We start from the raw sequence: 23,318 nt of genomic DNA on the forward strand, positions 1-23,318 counted from the left end.
CTTAATTTAGTATATACTTGCCCTGATTCTGTTACAACATTCACTTTGAAAACATTCATATATTGATCCACCCAGGGACGTTTGTTTTTTGCTTTCATTATTTTGCTTTCTATAATCTCTCCTGCTATTAAATCTCCAGATGGACAGTTTTTTGTACTTTGCTTTATGATAGTTAAATATTGTCCAAATTTGTTTCTCATTAATCTTCCATTAGTAACTTCATGATAACAAGCACCAATTAATCCACCCGTCATATTTTCACACAGAAACGTTCGGCCTCATTCCTTACAGAATCCGATCATTGGGATTACGGTTTCTGGTATTTTAGCCGTTTGTCTCATCTCGAAGCTCTGACGAGATGATTGTGTCTGGGGTGGCTGTCCTCTCCTCTCCTGGGACTCCATCATTTTTTTTCTCTATTAGATAAAATTCTCCATCAAATTGTACTACTTTTATCACATCAGTGGTAGATTTACCATGCAAATCATGTACCAAACACAGGTCATCTTTGAGCCAGTTCTTATGTGCACTCAAATCAGAGTACACCCCTCTCTCCTCTGGGTGGAGCTCTCTCAGTTTGTGTCTGTGTTCCTCAAGCACATCTGTACTGAGAGAAGTGATCAGCTGGAAAGCTCTCACACAATATTCCATCGTATCATCACTGTTATACCAAACTATAGTCTTCATTCTTTGAAAGCAACTCATATATCCCATCGTAAATCCAACTGTTTGTATGTTTAACATTTGTTGACATCTCATGCATTCATCATCTCTAACTACAGTCCAGTAATCCTCATGTCTTGACAACAGTTGACCTCTTGAAGTTCTTCTAAGTTCCTATAAATAAATTACAGTTTGAGATTTAACTTCCATTTCATTATTCTTACAACAAATAGTTATAACTTCATTCCTTTTTTTCTCTCTTATTAAATATGTAATTAATTCATATCTACCAGTATGTCGAGAGTATGGAGCTCATCTTGGTCTCTGGTTGGTCTGCTGTAAGCCATGTCTCCGTGTGCTTTCTTCCAGAAGTTTCGTTGCTCTGTCTACAGCATTACACATACGTTGACTTATATGTTCTCGCACTTACTCTCTCAGGTGAAGGTCGTACCGTGCTCAAATCACTGTCAGAGGTCTGCTTTACTCCCTTCCTACACTTTCTCACTAATTTATAGATCTGGGAAAGAGTCATTCTCAGAAATCTCCCTGTGCCAGTCAGTTGGAGAATAATTAAGAGGAACATTACTGTTGTTACAATCAGTATTATATGAAAATGACTAATGATCCACTTTAAAGTTTTGTATGTACCTCTTCCCATTCCTCCAGCAGACAAATAGTTTTTTGTTGCTTCATTACCAATCCAGGATCACTTTCTCTTAATCTCCCCCTCTTTGCTCCTAATCCTTTCTGGGTCCCGATCTCTCATAAGTTCCTTATCCTGTTGCTTCCTAGCTAATAGAAAGTAATCAGGGAATGGAGACACACAACTTCCTTGTCCTTGTAGGCTATATTCTGCTGATGTATTTGCGTATATGAACATGTTAGTTTCAATAGGTTCAGACAATAATTTGTTAATTCCTTGATTTATGTCATTCCTCCATATAGTACTATCCATTGTCTGACGACAACATTCCCATTGATATATGATGATATACGATGGTAATATGAGTTATAACAGTAATATGTATATTGACATGTATCCTAAGCATAGAAAGAAACTTCTACATTGCATATGTGTGTAATGTACTATACTTAGATGTAATTATTAATGTATAATGTACAACATAGGTCAGATATAGTATATAAATATATTGTTCTTTATATTGGTAACCATTCATTAGGATGAATAGGGGGTGGGGTTAAATAAGTTTGTCTTCTTCCCACTCCTTTTCGAGCTATAATAATAGTCAAGTCAAGTCACCTTTATGTATATAGCACTTTTTACAATGCAGATTGTGTCAAAGCAGCTTTACAGTGATAACTGGTATATAATTTTGGCTGCACAGCAGCTCTTCAAGAATAGTGTCAATGCAGGCAGATCAAAGCAATGTTGAATATCAAATGTCAAGTGTCCCCAACTAAGCAAGCCAAAGGCGACAGCGGCAAGGAACCCAAACTCCAACAGGTGACATCAGGTGGCAAACAGGTGTTAAAATGGAGAAAAAACCTTGGGAGAATATATAATATATATAAGTTTATAATATATAAACTGTGAACATGTCTGAAATATATTTATAGATACTATTATTCTGATTATTTCTTTTGTTTGTTTTTTTCTTTACCCAGTGTGGGTATGATGTATAATATTGTACAATATATTTATATTTCTATGGCTCGAAATAAAGTAATCAATCAATCAATCCTGCTAATATGACTGGTTTGGATGCGTCAAAATGTCTCACCATCCAGAATCTTTTCAAATGGAATAATTTCTCTTTATCATTTCATTTACCAGTAAAATGTCATCCTATATTCTGGTTTAGGCACATCGTCTTTTTTATAATATTCTGGGATTTCTTTAGGATTGTCCAAATAATTATATTTTTTTTATCATTTTTGTACCTCATTCGATCTCATTAGGTATGGGATCTTTTGTTATCATACCGTTTTCTCACTCCACAATGTCCTAATTCTGTGCCTTTCATAAGGTCCTGTGTTTTGATTGGGATTATTTTCTCATATTCACACATTGTTTCGTCCTCCAGCACATCAAACAGTCTGAACTGAATGATCATCTGATCAGTTACCATGTTATTTTCCGTTATTAAGTTTTTCCACATTGGTAGCTGCTTTAGCATCATCTCTATTGTTACTCCTTGACTTCTAATTTCATTTCCATCTGAAAATGCTAGCCAATGTTTTTTTCCCAATTTCCATTTCTGTTTGTGTTACTTCTTCATAGTTGTTTTCACACTCTCATGTTTCCAAACATTTACAGCCAATCCAATATATTTCTCCAGCCTCACAGCTTTGAGATTTAACTCTACTGCTTAATTCTTTTAATATTTTATTCCACCACATTATATGTAATTTCCAATTGTATTTTGTTTTAGCACATTCATCCATATCATTATTATCATCAGGACATTTTTCCCAAAATTTACTTGTTGTAATACTAGTTTGATAAAATGTCTGTTTCTCCGGCAAATCCCAAGGTTACTTCAGCCTCCATAGAAGATTCACTTTACCACTTAAAATTAGGAGTAGGATTTCTTAACTTTTGTAAGGTTTCATATAATGTATACTTTTCCTCTGTGTATTGTTGTTTACAGTCCTCATTAAAATCTCTTGCCTTTATTTTCTCTGACCTTTCTCCATCTATTGATGGCGATTTATTAGGTTTCAGATTATCAATGTCAATTTCTTTGTCTATTATAAAGGTCATATAATCAGGATCTATATAGGAGTAATCTCCTCCTTCTTCTTGAGTCTCTTGACTCATTATAGTCAGATTTTTATTAAATCTGACAGTAATCCAAAGTACCATTATAATTACTGCTATAATTATTAACATTACTTTAACAATTTAAGTCTTTTTCCATCTTCTTGTTACTCTGGAGCATCTCTCCTGTTAGACTCACTTTTCCATGTGCTGCAAAATATAACATAAAATTGAGGTCTCCTTTCAGCTCCCTTTTCCTTTTTCCTAATGATTAATTAGCACTTTCTTTCTATCAACTATTATCTTCCATTCCTGTTAGTCCAAATTCTCAAGATGGTTTTATATGTTAGGAGATTTTTCCTAATTATGTATCATTCCCCTTCAAAAATCACACTAACATATAAAATCTTACAATGAAATATTCCCCTCCTTGCAGGGTTCAGTCTCACATACATACTGTCGGTGTTAGATAGCCAAGCTTGTGGATCATTTATTGCCTCCTTTAATTGCTCTGCCATAAATTAGTCTCCGCTGTGGTGTGTCTTATCATATCTCGGCGTTTCCCACTGAAAACGTCTCTTCTGTACAATCTCTGCTCCATCCAGAGACAAAAACAAAAATCCTGTTTGGTTTTCTAATCATTTATTTCATCAGAATAAGGTTTCTCTTACTCCAGAGCCCATTTTCTAATAACTCTACAGTTTAGTTTATTTGATTTATTTATTATCTAATCTTATCCATACATAATCCCCTACCTGACATTTATCAGTAATTTTCTGTTTTTCTTTCTTATTTTGTCTCCCTATATTAGCTAAATTGCTATAATATAGCGTCTCTTCCATATATTCATCCCATCATTATGATTAGCTCTAAAGAAACTCTTTAAAGTTCCCACTGCACGCTCAGCAAGTCCATTACTCTGTGCTGCATATTTTAATGCTTTATTTTTTGCAGCAGGATCTTTTGCTCATATTCGACCTGAAAACCCATCTACTGCTACTAAAAATATTTATTTCCTGTCTTAGTTTTGGGATATAAAGGTCCAGCTATATCTAATGACCATTCTTGATTAATTCTTTCAGGCGTGATTTTATCATAATCACTTCTAGTAGGTTTATTATATCTCCTTCTTATACAATTTTCACAATTCATTCGAATTTGTTTATATTTGATCCTCCCAAATGCTTAAATTGTCATTTAGAGCTGTCTCTACATATTTGCTATCTGTTATTAGAATAATTTGTTTAGCTTTCATTTCTTTTAATTTCTCACATGCTTTAAATACTGCCATTACTTCTGCATATTGAGCTGTTCCTGGAACACACCCTTTATCCTTTATCTCTTCATTTTTTACATTTTTATTATATATGCCCAATGAGCATCAGCATCTAGAGTCTTTGATCCTTCGGTATATACTATTGTGCCCTTAAATAAGTGTAATTTATTTTTTTTTGACAGTTCTTTATTTCTTATTTTTAAGTTTGGATCTAGTAATATATTTTCCCATCGCTGCCATCTAGAATGTTGGGCCTTTGCATCTTTCACTTTGTTTTTAGTTAAATGTCCTAATACCATTTCATCAGTATTAATTATTATTTTTTTATTATTAAGCCCTGTAATTCAGCATATCGTTTACTAATAGCTGCTAATTTCTTCTCTTTCTTCTTCTTTTCCCAATTCCCAGTCATTATACGTACTGGTATATTAGTTTTGCTTTTAAAGTCATTATTCTCTATTTCATTGTTTGTGTAATTCCTCTGTTTCCTGCAGATATCCAGAAACCTAAGAACTCGACCATATCCGTCATTACTTCACATTTTTTAATATTAATTTTTAATCCTGCTTCAGCCAGTTTTTTCAATACTTTTGTTACTGTTTCCACATGTTTTTTTTTTCTTCTTTTGTAATAATTAACATGTCATCAATATAAATCTCTACCAGTAATTGTTTTAATATTTCCATCATTACAGATTGAAATACCACTGAGGAACTGATATGTCCCTGTGGCAGTCTTGTATACACATAATGTTTATTATCTTGACTTTCTTCTGCCAATGGAATTGACCAAAATCCATTTGTTAAGTCTAATTTAGTAAGAAATCTTTCAAATTTTCATTAGCATCTCTAGCATTAATTACATAACATCTGGTTTTGTTCAAAGCCTTATAATTTGTTACTAGCAGGATTGGGGAGTAACGAAATACATGTAACGACGTTACGTATTTAAAATACAAAATTTGAGTAACTGTATTTCGTTTTTGAAATTCAAAGACAGTTTTACTAACATGAAAAAGGACGTACAGTAACATCATAGTGCAATGCAAGCTATGTCTGCAACAAAACGTCTATCGGCTTAAAGGATTCAACATTTAACACTAGAAGTCCCAGAGAGCAGCCATTTGGCTTTTCTACCTATAAAACCCGCAGGACAGCCGATGGGCTGGAAGGCTTTAGGCTAATATCCTTAATCAGCTGTGAACAGTTGCTTTTGTTATGTAAACAATGTGGGGCCATGCTGAGCCACTTCAAGGAAACTTGTGTTTCACTTTGCCATCTTAGGGAGAAATCAACACACATGTTTTCCTTTGTTGCTGAGACCTATTGATAAAAATAGTACAAAATAATATAAAGAAACCAACCATTTATACACATATTTACAAATAATATTAAAAAGTGAGTGAGTACATTCCAGCAATCACTCACAATCCTGGCACTGCCTGGCAATATATTATAAATACATTTTGTATATATTCATTATATATTAATCTTATATTTGAAATACATCATAAGTCCATTTTTAAAAGTGTTTGAAAGATGGGTTCAAGTGTACTACAAGTGGTAACTAAATACATTTTTCTATACAGAGATAGTATGTTAAAAGCACATTTTAGTTCAAATTCATGGTGTCTCAAAATAGCACAGTTGAGTACACTTAGATGTTCTTAAGATTATCTTAAGAAGTACTAAAGAAGAGCTTTTAGTATATTAAGTACAAAATAAGTGCATGGAAATAGAGCACTGTACATTAGTGTAAAAGTGTACTAAAATAAAGTGTATTTTACTGCACTTTTTTCACCTGGGTAGACACTCCAACACTTTCCGTTTGCATTAAGATTATTTCTATTACCACGCTGGCAGATATTGATCATTTTACTTAAGTAAAATGTACTTAATTTAGATCCCCCCAGGAGACAAGACTAAATATCATATATAATTTTCTCATATAGAAAATCCATCTTGATTTAAGATTTTTTTTTTTTTAATTTACTTGAAATAGGATAAAAAAATACTTAGTATGAAAAGCATTTTTGCAGTGTGAATGAGTGAGTTAACTTTTTAAACATCACTTGCACTCCCTCATTTCAGGGTTAACATACTCAGAGTTTTCACTTAACCTCCTTTCTGAAACCGGCCCATAGTCAATCAAGTTCTCTGCTTTTAGCAGCCCTCCCTCCCCCACACATACAAACAAGCCACCAGCAACCATTCACACACACACCCCCAACCCCCCTGCAGATTGCTCAGGTAATGACCATATTTACACATGAATTGATGCTAATGATAGCCAAAAGACTAGCCAGTTAGCATCCACTTGGCTAAAGGAGGGTTACAAATCTCTGGGACTTCTAGTGCTAATCTGAAAAAGCATCTTGAGGTAGGCCTATAAGCTGTTCTTGGTCTTTGAAAATGTTATTTTCCTTATTTACTTTTCCATTTACTCGTACGTTGAGCTTTGTATGGTTATCATTAGCCTACGGTTAATATTTATAAGAATTTATTAGGTCTACGAAAAATAACACAAAATCTTCATAGAATTAACGTCCACTTAATCATGCCTTAAATAATGTTTTATAAAGACAATTTCTTGATGTACTTCACAGACAAACTTTAAATCTTAATAATTCACTCCAAATGTTTATGTAAGGCGCATACAAGATCAAAAATAGAGATGCAGTAGTCCACTGGTCATAAATCCAAAGTGTTTTTTTGTTTGTTTGTTTTATTTTGGTCTATATTCTGGGCTTACAAACAAACTACTTTGTAATAATTTCGCAAAATATCAGGAAATGTTCACTAAGCCTGTCAACAGGACGTTAAAAACAGACACGCGCTGAAAACGGACACAAGGAGGAGAACAGACGCGCCAGCAGAGAAAATACTGCACCATACTCACTGATCGCGAAATATAGGGAGAATAATATAAATATTAAATTGGGGTTGATATGAATGTATCTCTGAAGGGAACTGTCTTCAGAAAAGTTTTGATGGATTTTCCTCTTATCTCCTCTTATTTTCCTCTTATCTGCTAATTTCCAACACAGGAGAACTTGTTGATGGAAAGCAGACAATTTAAGGTAAATTAAGGTAAATTGGACAAATCAAAGTCACATCTAATTAATAATTCCAATCCACCTTCTTTCCCAAATATTGAAGAAGAGACAGGAAACCATAAGCAGTTTGTATTACAAAGAAATGATCTTAACCACTGAGTTTTTAAAACATTATTCATTATTTCTAAGTCAATAACATTTAATCCCCCTTCTTCGTAACTGTTAATCAATTTTGTTAATATAGTGATGCTTATTTTTCCAAATAAAGTTAAATAATGCAGTATTACATTCATTTAGTTAGAGAGGTGGGATATCTAAGGAGGAGGCTGGATAAACAAACCTGGAGAGTAATTCAATTTTAGTCAATAAAACGTCTCGGTTACGTATGTAACCCTCGTTTCCTGAAGGAGGGAACGGAGACGTACGTCAGTAGTGACCGACGAATTGGGATATCGCTTAGAGAGCCCTATCATCTTCGTGTAAACTAAAACAAGCCAATGGAATTGGCGTGCGATATTTGCATAATGCGCACCGCCCCCGACAGTTGTATATAAATAGGAAGCAGATGCAATCGCACTCTGTTTTTCGCTGAGGAGACAACTGGTGTCCGCACTACAGCGAGGGTACAGAAACTGTGGCGACGGGACGTACGTCTCCGTTCCCTCCTTCAGGGAACGAGGGTTACATACGTAACCGAGACGTTCCCTTTTAGTCGGTCACGTTCGACGTACGTCAGTAGTGACCGACGAATTGGGATCCCAACTAAAGCGCCACAGTTACGAAACCCCTTCCAGTGCCCAGCGCAAGCTCAGCCGCCCATAGCACCGGCTGGCGGTGAAGGGGGCGAGCTTACACTGAGAGAGTCTACTGCTGTCTAACCACTACCCACTAAGTAAACTAGACACACTGGGGAAGCGAACCCGTAAGGGACGCTGCGGAGACCACTACCTACCCAATGGGGGAGGAGTTTACGTGGGAAATACACACATGGACTGGCCCGGGGGGGCAGTACGCATATGGAGTCCCTGGGATGGCTCCACCTGGTTAGGGGGAGACTCATCTGACAGGTGACAGCAGAGCTGGCTCTGCTAAGGGAAAGACACGGACTCGGCCCGTAGGGAGTTTTAAACCGTGGAAAATACACATATGGGACCGCTCACGTATAGGGGTCACGACATATGGGCCCCAGCCAACAGACAGCGTCAGCGACGGATGTAGGCCTGGCATCAGACACTCCGCAATGTCCGAGCCGAAGGGGGAGGCGGAGGAACTCGACAGGGTTCGCCAGCGGGGAACACGACTGGAGTGAAAGTATGCACGTATCCGGCCAGTGGCGGGAATGGCATTGCAAGCCGACACTTAGAGCGGGTACAACACGTCTACCGACTAGTGGATGCGAGTACACGCGCGGATACCGGCTCTACACGTAGGCTATAAAACCTAGCGAACGTGTTAGGTGTCGCCCAGCCGCAGCTCTACAGATATCTGTCAGCGAGGCGCCATGAGCCAGCGCCCAGGAAGAGGCCACCCCTCTGGTGGAGTGGGCTCTCAACCCGAGCGGGCAAGGCACGCCCTGGGATTCGTACGCCAAGGCGATGGCATCCACTATCCAGTGGGCCATCCTCTGCTTGGAGACAGCCTTTCCCTTCTGCTGGCCTCCATAACAGATGAAGAGCTGATCTGAGGTCCTGAAGCTTCGCGTTCTATCCACGTAAACGCGCAGAGCGCGGACGGGACAAAGCAAAGCTAGTGCTGGGTCTGCCTCCTCCGAGGGCAGAGCTTGCAGGTTCACTACCTGATCTCTGAAGGGAGTGGTAGGAACCTTGGGCACGTATCCAGGCCGGGGTCTCAGGATGACGTGAGAAGCACCGGGCCCGAATTCTAGGCACGTTTCGTCGACCGAAAATGCATGCAGATCCCCTACCCTCTTCAGGGAAGCCAATGCAACCAGAAGAACCGTCTTAAGAGACATTAGTTTCAGGTCGACTGATTGCAAAGGTTCGAAGGGATGACCCCGGAGAGCTGTGAGAACCAGGGTCAAATCCCAAGAGGGTACGGAGGAAGGGCGAGGAGGATTCAGTCTCCTGGCCCCCCTCAGGAATCTGACGATCAGATCGTGTTTCCCCAGGGACTTACCCTCAACTGCATGGTGATGTGCGGCAATAGCGGCAACATACACCTTGAGGGTGGAGGGAGACAGCCTTCGCTCCAACCCATCTTGCAGAAAGGAAAGCACGGATCCGACCGAACATGATCGGGAGTCCTCTCGGCGAGAGGCGCACCATTCGACGAACAGGTTCCACTTCAACGCGTAGAGATTCCTAGTGGAAGGAGCTCTATCGGAAGTGATGGTGTCTACGACCGTTTGCGGGAGATCACTCAGAACCTCCGCATCCCGTCCAGGGACCACACGTGGAGGTTCCACAGATCGGGACGCGGGTGCCACAGGGTGCCCCGTCTCTGAGTCAGGGGGTCCTTCCTCAGAGGAATCGGCCAGGGAGGTGCTGTCGCGAGGAGAATGAGGTCTGAGAACCAGGTCCGAGTGGGCCAGTACGGAGCCACTAACAGAACCTGCTCCCCGTCCTCCCTGACCTTGCACATGAGTTGTGCGAGAAGGCTCACTGGGGGAAACGCATGTTTGCGCAGACCCGGGGGCCAGCTGTGTGCCAGGGCATCCGTGCCGAGCGTGCTGCCGGTCAGGGAATAAAACCACTGGCGGAGGGCAGTTTCCGGGGAGGCAAACAGGACTACCTGGGCCTCGCCGAAACGCTGCCAAATCAGCTGGACCGCCTGGGGGTGGAGCCGCCACTCGCTCGCAAGTAGATGCTGCCGTGACAGCTCGTCGGCTGCACGGTTGAGCACACCTGAGACACGAGTGGCCCGAAGGGACCTCAGATCCTTCTGACTCCACAACAAGAGATGGCGGGCAAGTTGCAACATGCAACGGAAGCGTAGACCACCTTGACGGTAGGTGTACGCAACGGCCGCAGTGCCTAGTGAGCGGACTAGAACGTGCTTGCCTGACAACAGCTCCTTGAAGCGGGCCAGCGCAAGACGAACCGCTAGCAACTCGAGGCAATTGGTATGCCAATGCAGCTGAGGCCCCGTCCAAAGACCTGTCACTGCATGCCCGTTGTACGTGGCCCCCCATCCCGTGGCAGAGACATCTGTGGAGACCACAGCGTGCCTGGACACTCGTTCGAGGGGTACTCCGGCCCACAGGAACGAAGGGTCCAACCACCGGACAAGGGTGCGACGGCAGCTCGGTGTCACGGGACACGGAGCGTGCCGCACTGCCACGCCCATCTCGGGACCCGGCCGCGGAGCCAGTGTTGAAGCGGTCTCATATGAAGCAATCCGAGCGGCGTTACCGCGGCTGCAGATGCCATATGCCCCAGGAGCCTCTGAAAATCTTTCAGTGGAGCCGCTGTCCTGCACTTGAGCGAGCTCAGGCAGTTCAACACCGACTGGACGCGCACCTCGGTGAGACGCGCAGTCCGTGCGACCGAGTCTAGCTCGAGACCGAGACAAGAGATCCTCTACCCGGGGGCGAGTTTGCTCTTGTCCCAGTTGACCTGAAGACCCAACCGGCTGGGAGCTACAACCATGTCGGGTAGGACTTTGTACTGACATGCCCGACCCTCGAACGCAGACCGGAGGAAGGGTCTGTGTCGAGGCAGAATCGAGACATGAAAGCACGCGTCCTTCAGGTCTATTGCTGCAAACCAATCCTGGGGACGGTCCAGGATTGGCCGTAGCCCACCGCCCTTTTTCGGTACAATGAAGTAGGGGCTGTAGAACCCTGACTTCATATCGGCTGGAGGGACCGGCTTGATTGTATCCTTCGCCAGGAGGACAGCAACCTCCACCCGGAGAACAGGTGCACTGTCCAACGACACCTGAGTGAAGTGGACAGCCCTGAAGACCGGGGGACGTCGGGCGAACTGAATCGCATAGCTGAGTCTGATAGTACGAATGAGCCAACTGGACAGGCTGGGGAGCGCTATCCACGCTTCCAGACACTGAGCCAGCGGGACCAAAGGCACCACAGACGCACCGGGGGTGGGGCAGCAAGGCAGAGAGGGACCCGACTCGGACGGCTTGAGGGCGGCCCGGAGTGGGGTCGGACTCTGCGAGGCAGCAGTGTGCATGGGAGACGGCGCACGGGACGCGGTCTGCACTATCACAGTGCCACCTGCTGGTGAATGGGGAGGGAGCTGTCAGCGGCGAGGCGGAGCCTGGCACACTGGCAGACACCCCCTGTTGTGACCTGGAGTTTGAGGAAACTGCTCTTTTTGTGGCAAAGTGGGTACCGCTGGACTCCGGAGAGCCAGCGGCGGTAGATGGACAGCCGCCACAAAATCCCCCCCGGCCCTCCTCCGGGGGTGGGAGAGCAGATGGAATACTCTCCCAAAGGGCAGGAACCTTCCGCTCCAGGTCGCCCGTCTCAGGGCCGAGTTTTCCCCGACCGCTTGCCACCTGGCTGGCAGAGACGGGCTGGGCACCACGTCCACGCCCGGCACCCTGCTGTTTGGCTGGTGTAGGCTGCTGCTTTGCCAACTTAGCAGGGGCGGAGGAAGACGCAGGCGGGCGCCCTCGGCGACGAGCGGGCTGAGGCTGAGCCACGGGCGGCTGGGTGGAGGCAGCAGCGGACCGCCGTGGCATGACATGTCTGATAGCCTCAGCCTGCTTCTGTGCAGCGGAGGACTGTTGGGCACAGCTCTCCACCGCGTCGCCGAAAAGGCCGACCGGAGACACGGGGGAATCCAGGAACCGATGTTTGTCGGTCTCCCTCATGTCTGCCAAGGTCAGCCAGAGGTGGCGTTGCTGGGCTACCAGAGTAGACATCGCCTGGCCAACAGAACGCGCTGTCACCTTCGTTGCCCGGAGGGCAAGGTCAGTGGCAGCGCGCAGCTCCCCAAGCAGCTGTTGGTCAGGACCTTCCTGGGGCATCTGCGACAGCGCTTTTGCCTGATAGACCTGCAAAAGGGCCATCGCGTGCAGGGCAGAGGCAGCCTGCCCACAGGCACTGTAAGCTTTCTCAGTCAGACCGGCTGAGAATTCACAGGCCTGGGACGGGAGACGCGGCTCACCGCGCCAGCCAGCGGCCGTTGGACACAACTGCGTCGCAACAGACCGCTCGACTGGCGGGATCTTCGCGTACCCCCTGGCTAGCCCGCCGTCCAGGGAGGTGAAGGCGGACGAGGGACCAGGCCCTGTACGAGCCCCATGCGGAGCTTGCCAAGACCTGGTCACCTCATCGTGTACTTCCGGGAAGAAAGGCATTGGGGCGGGACGCTGGATTTGACCAGCGCGACCCCCCGCCAAGTACCAATCGTCCAACCGAGATGGGCCGGGACAGGGTGGAGGGTTCCACTCAAGCCCGACGCACAAGGCGGCCCGGGAGAGCACAGCCGTGAGCTCGGGATCCGACTCGGGCAACGCTACCGTCCCGGGCGGCAGCGCGTCCGAATCCTCCCCCGAGGACTCAGGCTCACCTTCCGATGCAGCGATCGACATCCGATCCGCCGCCAGCACACCAAATGTAACGGCTGGACAGTCCGTAGAGGGCCCAGCGGAAACCAACGGTGGCACGATGGGTTGCGGTGCTGCTGAGTAATCCTCCGGTCACCCTTCCTATACAGCGCCGTACCGTCATTACGGTTCCCGGGGCCGGAAAAAACGGTCGTACGCGGCATAGGAGAGGGGACCCCCGCTTCCTGAGACTTCAGGAAGGAGAGTCTCGACCTCAGCATCGCGATAGTCATGTTCCCGCAATGGGAAATGACATACTGTCAGGGTTCGTCTGTAAAGCTCTTTTAGAAGGGGAAGTCAACTCACTCGTGCTGAAGCACCCAGGGAGCGACGCGATGTGTCAGGTACACCACTCCCTGACACACACCGGGGAAACCGGCCCAAATCGCAACACACTCTTAATCTTTTAGTTGTGGCTGATTTGAGGGTTGCTGTTAAAACAGCAGTTGAGAGCTTTAAGCTCAGGCTCCCCGGAAGCTCGCGACCTCGCTGAAGTGCCTTGACTGCCAACACAAACAGCGCTGTTGATCCTCTTCTGAGGCAGTTTAGTTTCACTGAAGAAAAAGTCTTTTTTCTGAAGCAGACACCAGTGTTTGGCTCCGAAGTGAAAGACAGAGTGCGATTGCATCTGCTTCCTATTTATATACACCTGTCGGGGGCGGTGCGCATTATGCAAATATCGCACGCCAATTCCATTGGCTTGTTTTAGTTTACACGAAGATGATAGGGCTCTCTAAGCGATATCCCAATTCGTCGGTCACTACTGACGTACGTCGAACGTGACCGACTGAAAGGGAACTCAATAATAATTGAGATATCTCTTTGTGTCCAGAAGTTTTTGTTTCAAGTAGAACAACAATTTTAAGATGTTTCAGATAACTTGAATCATCTCCTGTTCCTCATTGAAGTTTCAATATCTTTTCAGTTGTAGCACAAATTGACCCAAATGTCTTTGTCATTATGAAGCTCCCTTTAAAGGATATACTACACCTCATAGTTTGACTATGATCATATCTGCTGAGTTCTGCTGATTTTCATCTATGGCAACATATTGTGTTCAATAACTTTTCCCAAGCGGAAACACAAAGTTTCAGAGCATACTGTAATTTCTTCCTTATAGTCGACTGAACATACTACAGGCCGCTGTCCATTGTGCTGAATGCTAATATTTCAGCTGTGTGGCAATTTATTGAAATAAATGTTAAAGTGCTTTGTGTGTGTGTTTTTTTATAAGCCCAGATTTATGTTTCAATTGTTTTTCAAAATATTTGTCAGAAACAACATTACAGTCCTTATGTGCAAAACAGAATAAAACTAACATCTCTAAGTTGCACTATCTGCACCTTGAAGTTTCACTATGTTTTAGTCAGTGCACAGAATGACCCAAAATCACCAATCATTATCAATCCTCTAAAGGACACACTACATCTCACAGTTTGGGGATTGTCCTATCTGCTGAAGTCTGCTGACTCTGACATACAGTAGCACACAACACTCAATAGATTTAAAGATGTAACAGAAATATTCAGAACATGATGGAATGCCTTCTTTCAGAATGAACTACAGGCCAATGTTTCACCTCAGATGAAGTCTGGAGATGCACATTCATATAAAGACACATCAGCATCTGACATGGTACAGTTTCACCTCACAACTCCAATATATTTTTAATGATTACAAAAATTGCCCTTAAATGATGCAGCATACTCTAAAGTACACACTACACCTTATAGCTTTGGGATGGACATATCTACTGAGTTCACTTGATCTTGTAATGCTACTGCATCTAGAGAACATTTTTGCATGGTTGAAGAGGGTTTCTTTTAATTTTCTGTAATGTCTGTCTTTAAGCTTGCTGGACATACTACAGCTAAACATTTAACCTCATTTTTAGAAAGACTTGTCTGTGTTTGTCTGACATGTCGCTGCACATGCTGCTGAATCTGTAGGTTTCCTCTGTGCCCCACTGTATTGAAATAACTGTTAATTGTTTTGATTTATTTTCATTTAATCAACATTTAGGTTTCAGAAGTTTTTGACTGGGTTACACAAAAATGAATTTAAAAATCTTAAGCGTGATTTGGAGGATGTGTAAAATCTACTGGATGTTCTGACCTGCACCTTGAAGATTCAATATCTTTCCAGTGGTTACACAAATGAACCACAAACCACTTGAACGTTATTAAGCACTCTTCAAAGGACACATTACAGCTCATATTTTGGGTAATGTCATATCTACTGAGTTTTGCTGACTTTGATGTATGGTTACATATAGAGCTCAATAGGCTCCACATGATGGACCAGAAAGCTTCAGAACATGCTGGAATTTCTTTCTTACAGCCTACTGAACATCTCAGCTGAAGTTTGGGATGATAAACCTGTTTTAATAAAGACACAACCCAGGTTTGGCTGTGCATCAATGTATTGAAAATAACTGTTAATATGTGATACTTAATGTTAATGTGTAAAAGCAACACGTTTCACTGGCGTATATCCAGTAAGGTTAAAGAAAGTCATTACAAACTATTTTAAAAACCATATTAAATGCATTGAGCTCTATATGTTACCTTATTACAAAGTCAAGTGAACTTATTAGGCATGTTCATGCATTGTGTATTTTAGATGTAGATGTGCATTTTAGAGTATGCTTCAAAATGTAAAAGTCATTCAAGGCCAATCTGTGTAATCAATAAAAAATATATTGAAGTTGTAAGATGAAAACGTCAGATCCTGGCATGTCTTTATAAATATGAGCATCTCCAAATATCATCTGAGGGAAAACAGTAACCTGTAGTATGTTCTGTAGGCTACAAGGAGGAAATTCATGCATGTTCTGAATATTTTTGTTCCATCTTATAAAATCTATTGAGAGCTATTTTCAACTGTATATCAGATATGACAAACCCCAAACTGTAGCTGAAGTGTTTTCTTTAGAAAGTGTTTGATAATGATAAAGTTGTTTTGGGTCAATCTGTGCAACGACTGAAAAGATATTGAAACTTGAAGATAGAGTTAGTCCAACTTAAGGATGTTACAAGTTACACATAAGGCCACATTAAGAAATAAATTCAAATATTTAAAACAAAGAAAATTTAAAATACTTGAACGTTATCTCAATACACTTGGGCATAAAGGAACCGTGTGCGTTCAGCACCACAGGTGAGGACAGCACCCATATCACATGGGCTGGGTCGTGTCTTTATCATCCCAAGCTTCAGCTGAGATGTGGTGTGTTCAGTGGGCTGTAAGATAGAAATTCCAGCATGTTCTGAATATTTCTGCTCCATTTTGTAAAATCTTTTGAGTGCTGAATGAAAAGTCAGTAGAATTCAGCAAATATGACAATCCCCAAGCAATGAAGTGAAGGATGTTCTTTACAGGTGCTTGACTATGATAAAGTCTTTTTGGGTCAATCTGTGCAATGACTGAAAAGATATCGAAAACTTCAATGTTCAAGATGTTAAAGATGTCACATGTCCTCTAAGTTGCACATAAGGGCTGTAATGTTTTTGAGATATGAAATCAAAACGTTTTAAAACATAAATGCTGGCTTCTGAAAAATTCAAAACACTTTAACAGGTATTTCAATGCTCTTGTTCGCAGCAAAACCATGTGCACTCAGTAAGAAATGAGTGAACAGTGATGTCACACAAACATAGACAAGTCTTTGAAAAAATAACACTGCCAAGTTCATCTGAGGTGAAACTTTTAGCTGCAGTGTATTTAGTCAAATTAAAGAGAGACCTTTCAGATATTGTTAATGTTGTTAAAGCCAGTTTATGCTACCAATTAAAAGCTACTGAAATTTGTAGGTGAAAGATGCTATAACTAAAATGTGGAGTAAGAGTATGTAAAACATTTTCCAACATTTACCATGTTTGAAAAATCAGTTTAAACAATAATATATATTATTAACACTTATGACTTAATGAAAGTAAATAACCTAACTAAACCTAACCTAAAAGAGCTACAAGCTTTAATTTATCACATTTTTTACATTAAAACCTGCCTCATTAAAAAGGGACCAGATCTTGGTGTCTGTACAACTACATAAGCTAAGAAGTTCAGACTTTGAATACAAATGACAGATAGATGTCAAGCTGCCTTGAAACTATATTTATTGTGAAAATCGCTATACACAAATAAATGTGAAATTCAATTAAATTAAACAATATGTGAATCAAATGTGACTTACTCAGTAATGTTTGACAATGGCAAATACATTCATACAAACATGCATACATATGTGTTTTGTAATTATTATTTTTTTATTTACAGATGATCAACATCTTGTTTTGTAAAGTTTATTTAATAAATAAAATCGAAATGTTGAGTTTAAAAGCCTGGGTGGGTATATGTCCTGTAATTTGTAGATGGTCCCTTAATGATTGTTGACGTCACCACCATCCATAGAGAAATTTTATTTGTACATGATTCTTTTTATGAATTTTTTTCTTTGATGTTTAAGGATGTATTATTTGGATTACATAACTTTGATAAAAATCTAAAAGACAAGTATTTTCTTATAAATCTATTTATTTAAGTTTTATACACATAAGTGTAAATTTTTATTATTTTTTGTCAAGACTTGAAATGTTATTTGAGCACTATCTTATCAATGTCAAAGCCCTAAAGTCCAATTCGTTGTGCACAAAGTATAATATTTATGCCTTTTTATGATGTACAAGGAAGAAAGGGAAAAAATAACAAAAAAAGGACCTTTCTCTCCTCTTTTCAATATTAATTTCCGTTAATTTATATTACCTCTGGCTCCTAGGGTTTTTTTCTTCTTTTTTTTCTTTTCCATTGTTTATTTATTAATTATCATTATTTATTTTTGTTTGTCTCTTTACTGTTTTTGTTTATTGTTTATTATTCTATTATTGTTGTTAAAGTCTTTGACTTGTAACATTTGCTTTTTAAAAAAATGACGCTTTTATAAAACAACAACTACAACACAAAACAGAGTTGGAGCTGATAGTCATACATGGTAATAATAATTTACTCATATGAACCATTTTGCATCCACTGTAAGAAAGTTATTGAGGGCAGAACTCCGAATGTGTGAATATGAAACCAACTTTAGCAGGTCTTATTTTGGTTTGTGATTTGGTTTGCGTGTTTCACGTTTGGTTTGAGTGTTTTTGATTCATTTTGTTTTTTGTGTTTCCTCCCGTGTGCTGTGTTATCCAGTTTATGATTCAAGTTTCATTTGCTTCAATTTGTGTATCATATTTATGTTTGCTTTTGTCATGTTATTTGATTGATAACTTACATTTTGGTTTACTTTATTTCATTATTATATTTTTATTGTTTTTTCCCCATATGATATCATTTGAGAACCCAATTTTCTTATTTGAACGTTAAATGCAATATTGGTTTGTTTTTGTGATGTTGTTTATTTGAGTAATTTAACCCTGATTTGTTTTGAATATTGTTAATTGTTTAATGTTTTCTCTGTTGTTTTGATTTGTTTTGTTTTTCTTAAATGTACATCTTAACATCAATATTGCTGCTGACCAGATTATTTCAACAATACTATATGCGAGAAGGATTGCTCCTGCCTTTCTAATAAAGGGTAACCCTTTTTGTACTCTGGCTTCTAGTTCATTTATTTGAACTACCTGTGTTAAAAATATCATTGTTAGGGTTCCCTATCCCAGAAAAGTGTGGGTGGCGTAGTCAATTTGGTCGACATTTCCTAACATCCATATATTCCAGGTCACACTACAATGGATTGAACAGACAATTAGGACTGTGTTCAGGATCGTGTCAGCTCAGTTTTAGCGAAGAAATAACCTGGTGGATATAAAAGTATCCCTGGGGAGAAGTGAAGTAAAATCAGTGATTAGTACATTTATGGCAACCAAGGTGGGAAAATAGCAGCACAGGGAGATGTTATTATGATATGATGATATTATAATATTACAAAATTACCAGGAATAGAACAGTTTTATGGAAGGTACAGAAAGGAGGAAGTCATGATCTCCAGATTAAGATTGGGATACAGGATTAAACTCAACACCAGCAATAATGGGGAAGCATGAAAACGGTCTGTGTGATGAATGTGATGTTTTAGAGACAGTAGAGCATGTGTTTGTAAATGTAACAAATATGATGTCTGTTGATTCGGCTGTGCAGCTCCAGACGTTAAAGGGGTGGTTCAGTGTTTTTTTTTAGGCTTGATTGTTTTTTGGGGGCACAGTTTAACATGTCTTAATGCTTCATTTTTAAAAAAGCCACATTTTTCATATATTTCATATATTCTACACCTTTGTTTCCACTGTCATTTGATCGGCTCGTTTGACTTCCTGGTTCTTCAGTGGAAATGTAAATAATGGCAGGGTATATGTTGATTACAGATTGTTGACAGGTAGTTGAGATGACCTAATGATTGAGATGACGTAATGATTGGGTTGCTTATTTGACTTGTTCCTCCCGAACTACGTTAATAAAACATAATTTAGTATTTGTGTCAAAGTGTTTAGATATGCTGTCACTACTGTACATATTAATGATCCAGCCTTACGTAACAGTCGGTGTTATGTTGAGATTCGCCTGTTCTTCGGAGGTCTTTTAAACAAATGAGATTTATATAAGAATGAGGAAACAATGGAGTTTGAGACTCACTGTATGTCAATAACTCTTGTTATTCAACTATGCCAAGGTAAATTCAATTTTCCATTCTATGGCACCTTTAATAATAAATGACGGACCAGTAAATGTCACAGACCTGTAGGGAAAGGGTTGAAAGACATATAGGGCTGTTTTAATAATTTTAAAGAATACAGGATGAGAACACAGGATATGATGTATGGGGATCGTGGTGCTTCTGCCCATCCTGGAGGATGAGGAGTCGGAGAGGAAGCTGAACACACTCCAGCAGAGGGAGGGCGGAGCATTACATCCTCATACACACACACACACACACACACATGCATCACCCATCTAATCTATACAGCCGGTGGCGGTAATACTCCTAAGAAGTGAGCGGCCATGGACAGAAAGAAGAAGAAGAAGAAGAAGAAGAAGAAGAAATGCTTAGTCACAGTTCTGTGTCCCTGCAGAAGGTAAGGAGGGTTCTCGCTGTTCTCTGTGATATCTATTCAGTTTCTTTAATCATATTGACCATACATGCTAGTTAAAGAAATATAATGTTTATGTATATGTGTGATTATTTTTGATGGATGGTTTCGTTTTTGTAATATTATTGAGTGTTTTGTAAATGTGACAGAGCATATATTTTCTGTACATTATATTGTGTTTGAGGTTTATTTGGGTATTTTATCATTTGTACTTTGGATACATCAGACATTTATCTTTATTGTCATATGTTTGAGTTTATTTTTAGTGAGTTTGTGTACCATGTGATTAGTGTTTGTATTGTTATTTTGATGTTGATCAGTAACACAGTTGGGTTTAAAGCTGTGGCAGTTCTGTGATGAATGTGGAGATATAATACTGCTGATGAGGATAAAGAGCCTCATAAAAAGAAAGATGATCTGCTTTGACTGAACCAAACCCTCACAGAGACATTAGTGAACTCACTGAAAATCTTAAGAGACAATAAAGAAATTCATAGAATGCGGGAAGCTTATTTCACAAACCTTATAAATGCAAACAATAATAACCCAAGATTATTATTTAATACAATAGATTAACTAATAAATAAAAAAATTGACAGCTCTGAGTTTAAAAAATGCAAAATGTGAGGAGTTTGCTGGCTACTTCAGAGATAAAGTTACAAACATTAGATCAGGAATCTGTTGAATACATGATAATCGATCAATTATGTTCCCTTCCAGGGACGTGCACAGACATTTTGGCGGGCAGCGGCTCAAGTGGAAAAAAAGGCACTTTTTATAATTATTTATTTAAAAAAATAATAAACAAAACGTTAAATATATTAAAGGTGCCCAAGAATGCTTTTTCACAAGATGTAATATAAGTCTAAGGTGTCCCCTGAAGGTGTCTGTGAAGTTTCAGCTCAAAATACCCCATAGATTTTTTTAAATTATTTTTTTTAACTGCCTATTTTGGGGCATCATTAACAATGCACTGATTTACACTCGACGCCGCACCTTTAAATGCTCACGCTCCCTGCCAAATGAGCTCTCGACTATATTACAACGCATTTACAAAGTTCACACAGCTAATATAACCCTCAAATGGATCTTTACAAGATGTTCGTCATGCATGCTGTATGCATGCTTCGAATTATGTGAGTAAAGTATTTATTTTGATGTTTCCGTTTTATTCTGAGTGAATTTGAGGCTATATGCTCTGTGGCTAACGGCTAATGCTACATTGTTGGAGAGATTTATAAAGAATGAAGTTGTGTTTATGCATTATACAGACTGCAAGTGTTTAAAAATGAAAATAGCGACGGCTCTTGTCTCCGTGAATACAGTAAGAAATGATGGTAACTTTAACCTCATTTAACAGTACATTAGCAACATGCTAACGAAACATTTAGAAAGACAATTTACAAATATCACTAAAAATATCATGATATCATGGATTATGTCAGTTATTATTGCTCCATCTGCCATTTTTCGCTGTTGTTCTTGCTTGCTTACCTAGTCTGTTACTTCATCTGTGCAGATCCAGATGTTACTGGCTTGTGTAATCCCTTAAACATGGGCTGGCATTATGCAAATATTGGGGGCGTACACCCCGACTGTTACGTAACAGTCGGTGTTATGTTGAGATTCGCCTGTTCTTCGTAGGTCTTTTAAACAAATGAGATTTATATAAGAAGGAGGAAACAATGGAGTTTGAGACTCACTGTATGTCTTTTCCATGTACTGAACTCTTGTTATTCAAATATGCCAATATAAATTCAATTTTTGAATCTAGGGCACCTTTAAGACAACTCTGACTTCCTGACCAATTTATTTGAATTCCCTCACACTCATGCAATTGTTTCATACTCCACAGATTTCTACAAAATAATCAGTTCACACAGAGACAATCTTCTTCAGAATTCACTAGTTTAAAGGTAATAGAGAGGATTTTTTCGTCGACTGAGAATCCAAAGACTGTTAGTGAGTTTTTGAAATGAGCGCATGCGTAAGAACAACCCCCCTCCTTCACAGCTCATTTCAAAGGAACGCCTCCCAAAAAGCGTGCACGAGTAGATTGGAACACGAGTGTGTAGCGATGTACAGTTATTAATCAATTTATGGATGAAATATGAATATCATAATTCAGAAAGCTTTATGACGTTCATATATCGACCCAACGGGGAATTAAACATATATGGTGAATTAACTACAACGAATTATAATCAATCACATATATGATTAGTTCTGGTTGAATAATTATGTGGAAAACTATCAGTTCGTCCACCGAAACGGACAATTATCCACAGATTATCATGACAGAAATGTTATTCTCGGGCCGGGAGACTAACTTTCTATCATAGCCTTCAAATATAGAGCAAGGATATTAGAATCAGAACGTTAAAGTGACTCGGTTGTTGCTAAAATGAGCAAGTGAACAAAAAGCATGGATAAAATGAGTTTAATATACGAAACGGGTAATACACAGGTTATACGGCTAAATGGACACAAGTAAATACAAATACATACAAAGTAGAGGGAAAGGCAGAAACGAAAGAGATGATCAAAGCAGGTCAAATTGCAACAGTTCACCTTTAAGAGCCAGCAAGGAAACTCAGTATTTAAGATCGTAAAAACGTTATACTTGCATAGGTTAGTCAGGGTGCTTGGAGTTTCGGAGCGCTCGGTTTGATAGTTGCTTCTTCTTCCGGAGGTTGTTTCGGCGAAGTTTCAAACGAAGGTTTAACTGTTGTAATATGACCGGAAAATAAAGAAGAGAGTCCGTCTTGACGGCAGGAACTCGTGCAGAAAACTTGTGCCTCCAAAAGACGCGTGTTGTGGTATTTTAAAGACAACAGACCAGAACGCCTTACTGATAACGTCCTCCAATGATAGCGTTGCAATTTGGCGGGTTTCCACATTCCTTTGTCCTGTCTCCCGAATAAATTTATGGTATGTTGAATCAGTGCATTTCCTTCATAGTATTATTAAACATTGAACGAT

The sequence above is a fragment of the Chanodichthys erythropterus genome, chromosome 14, assembly GCF_024489055.1.
Source record: "Chanodichthys erythropterus isolate Z2021 chromosome 14, ASM2448905v1, whole genome shotgun sequence".
In the NCBI taxonomy this organism is placed as follows: Eukaryota; Metazoa; Chordata; class Actinopteri; order Cypriniformes; family Xenocyprididae; genus Chanodichthys; species Chanodichthys erythropterus.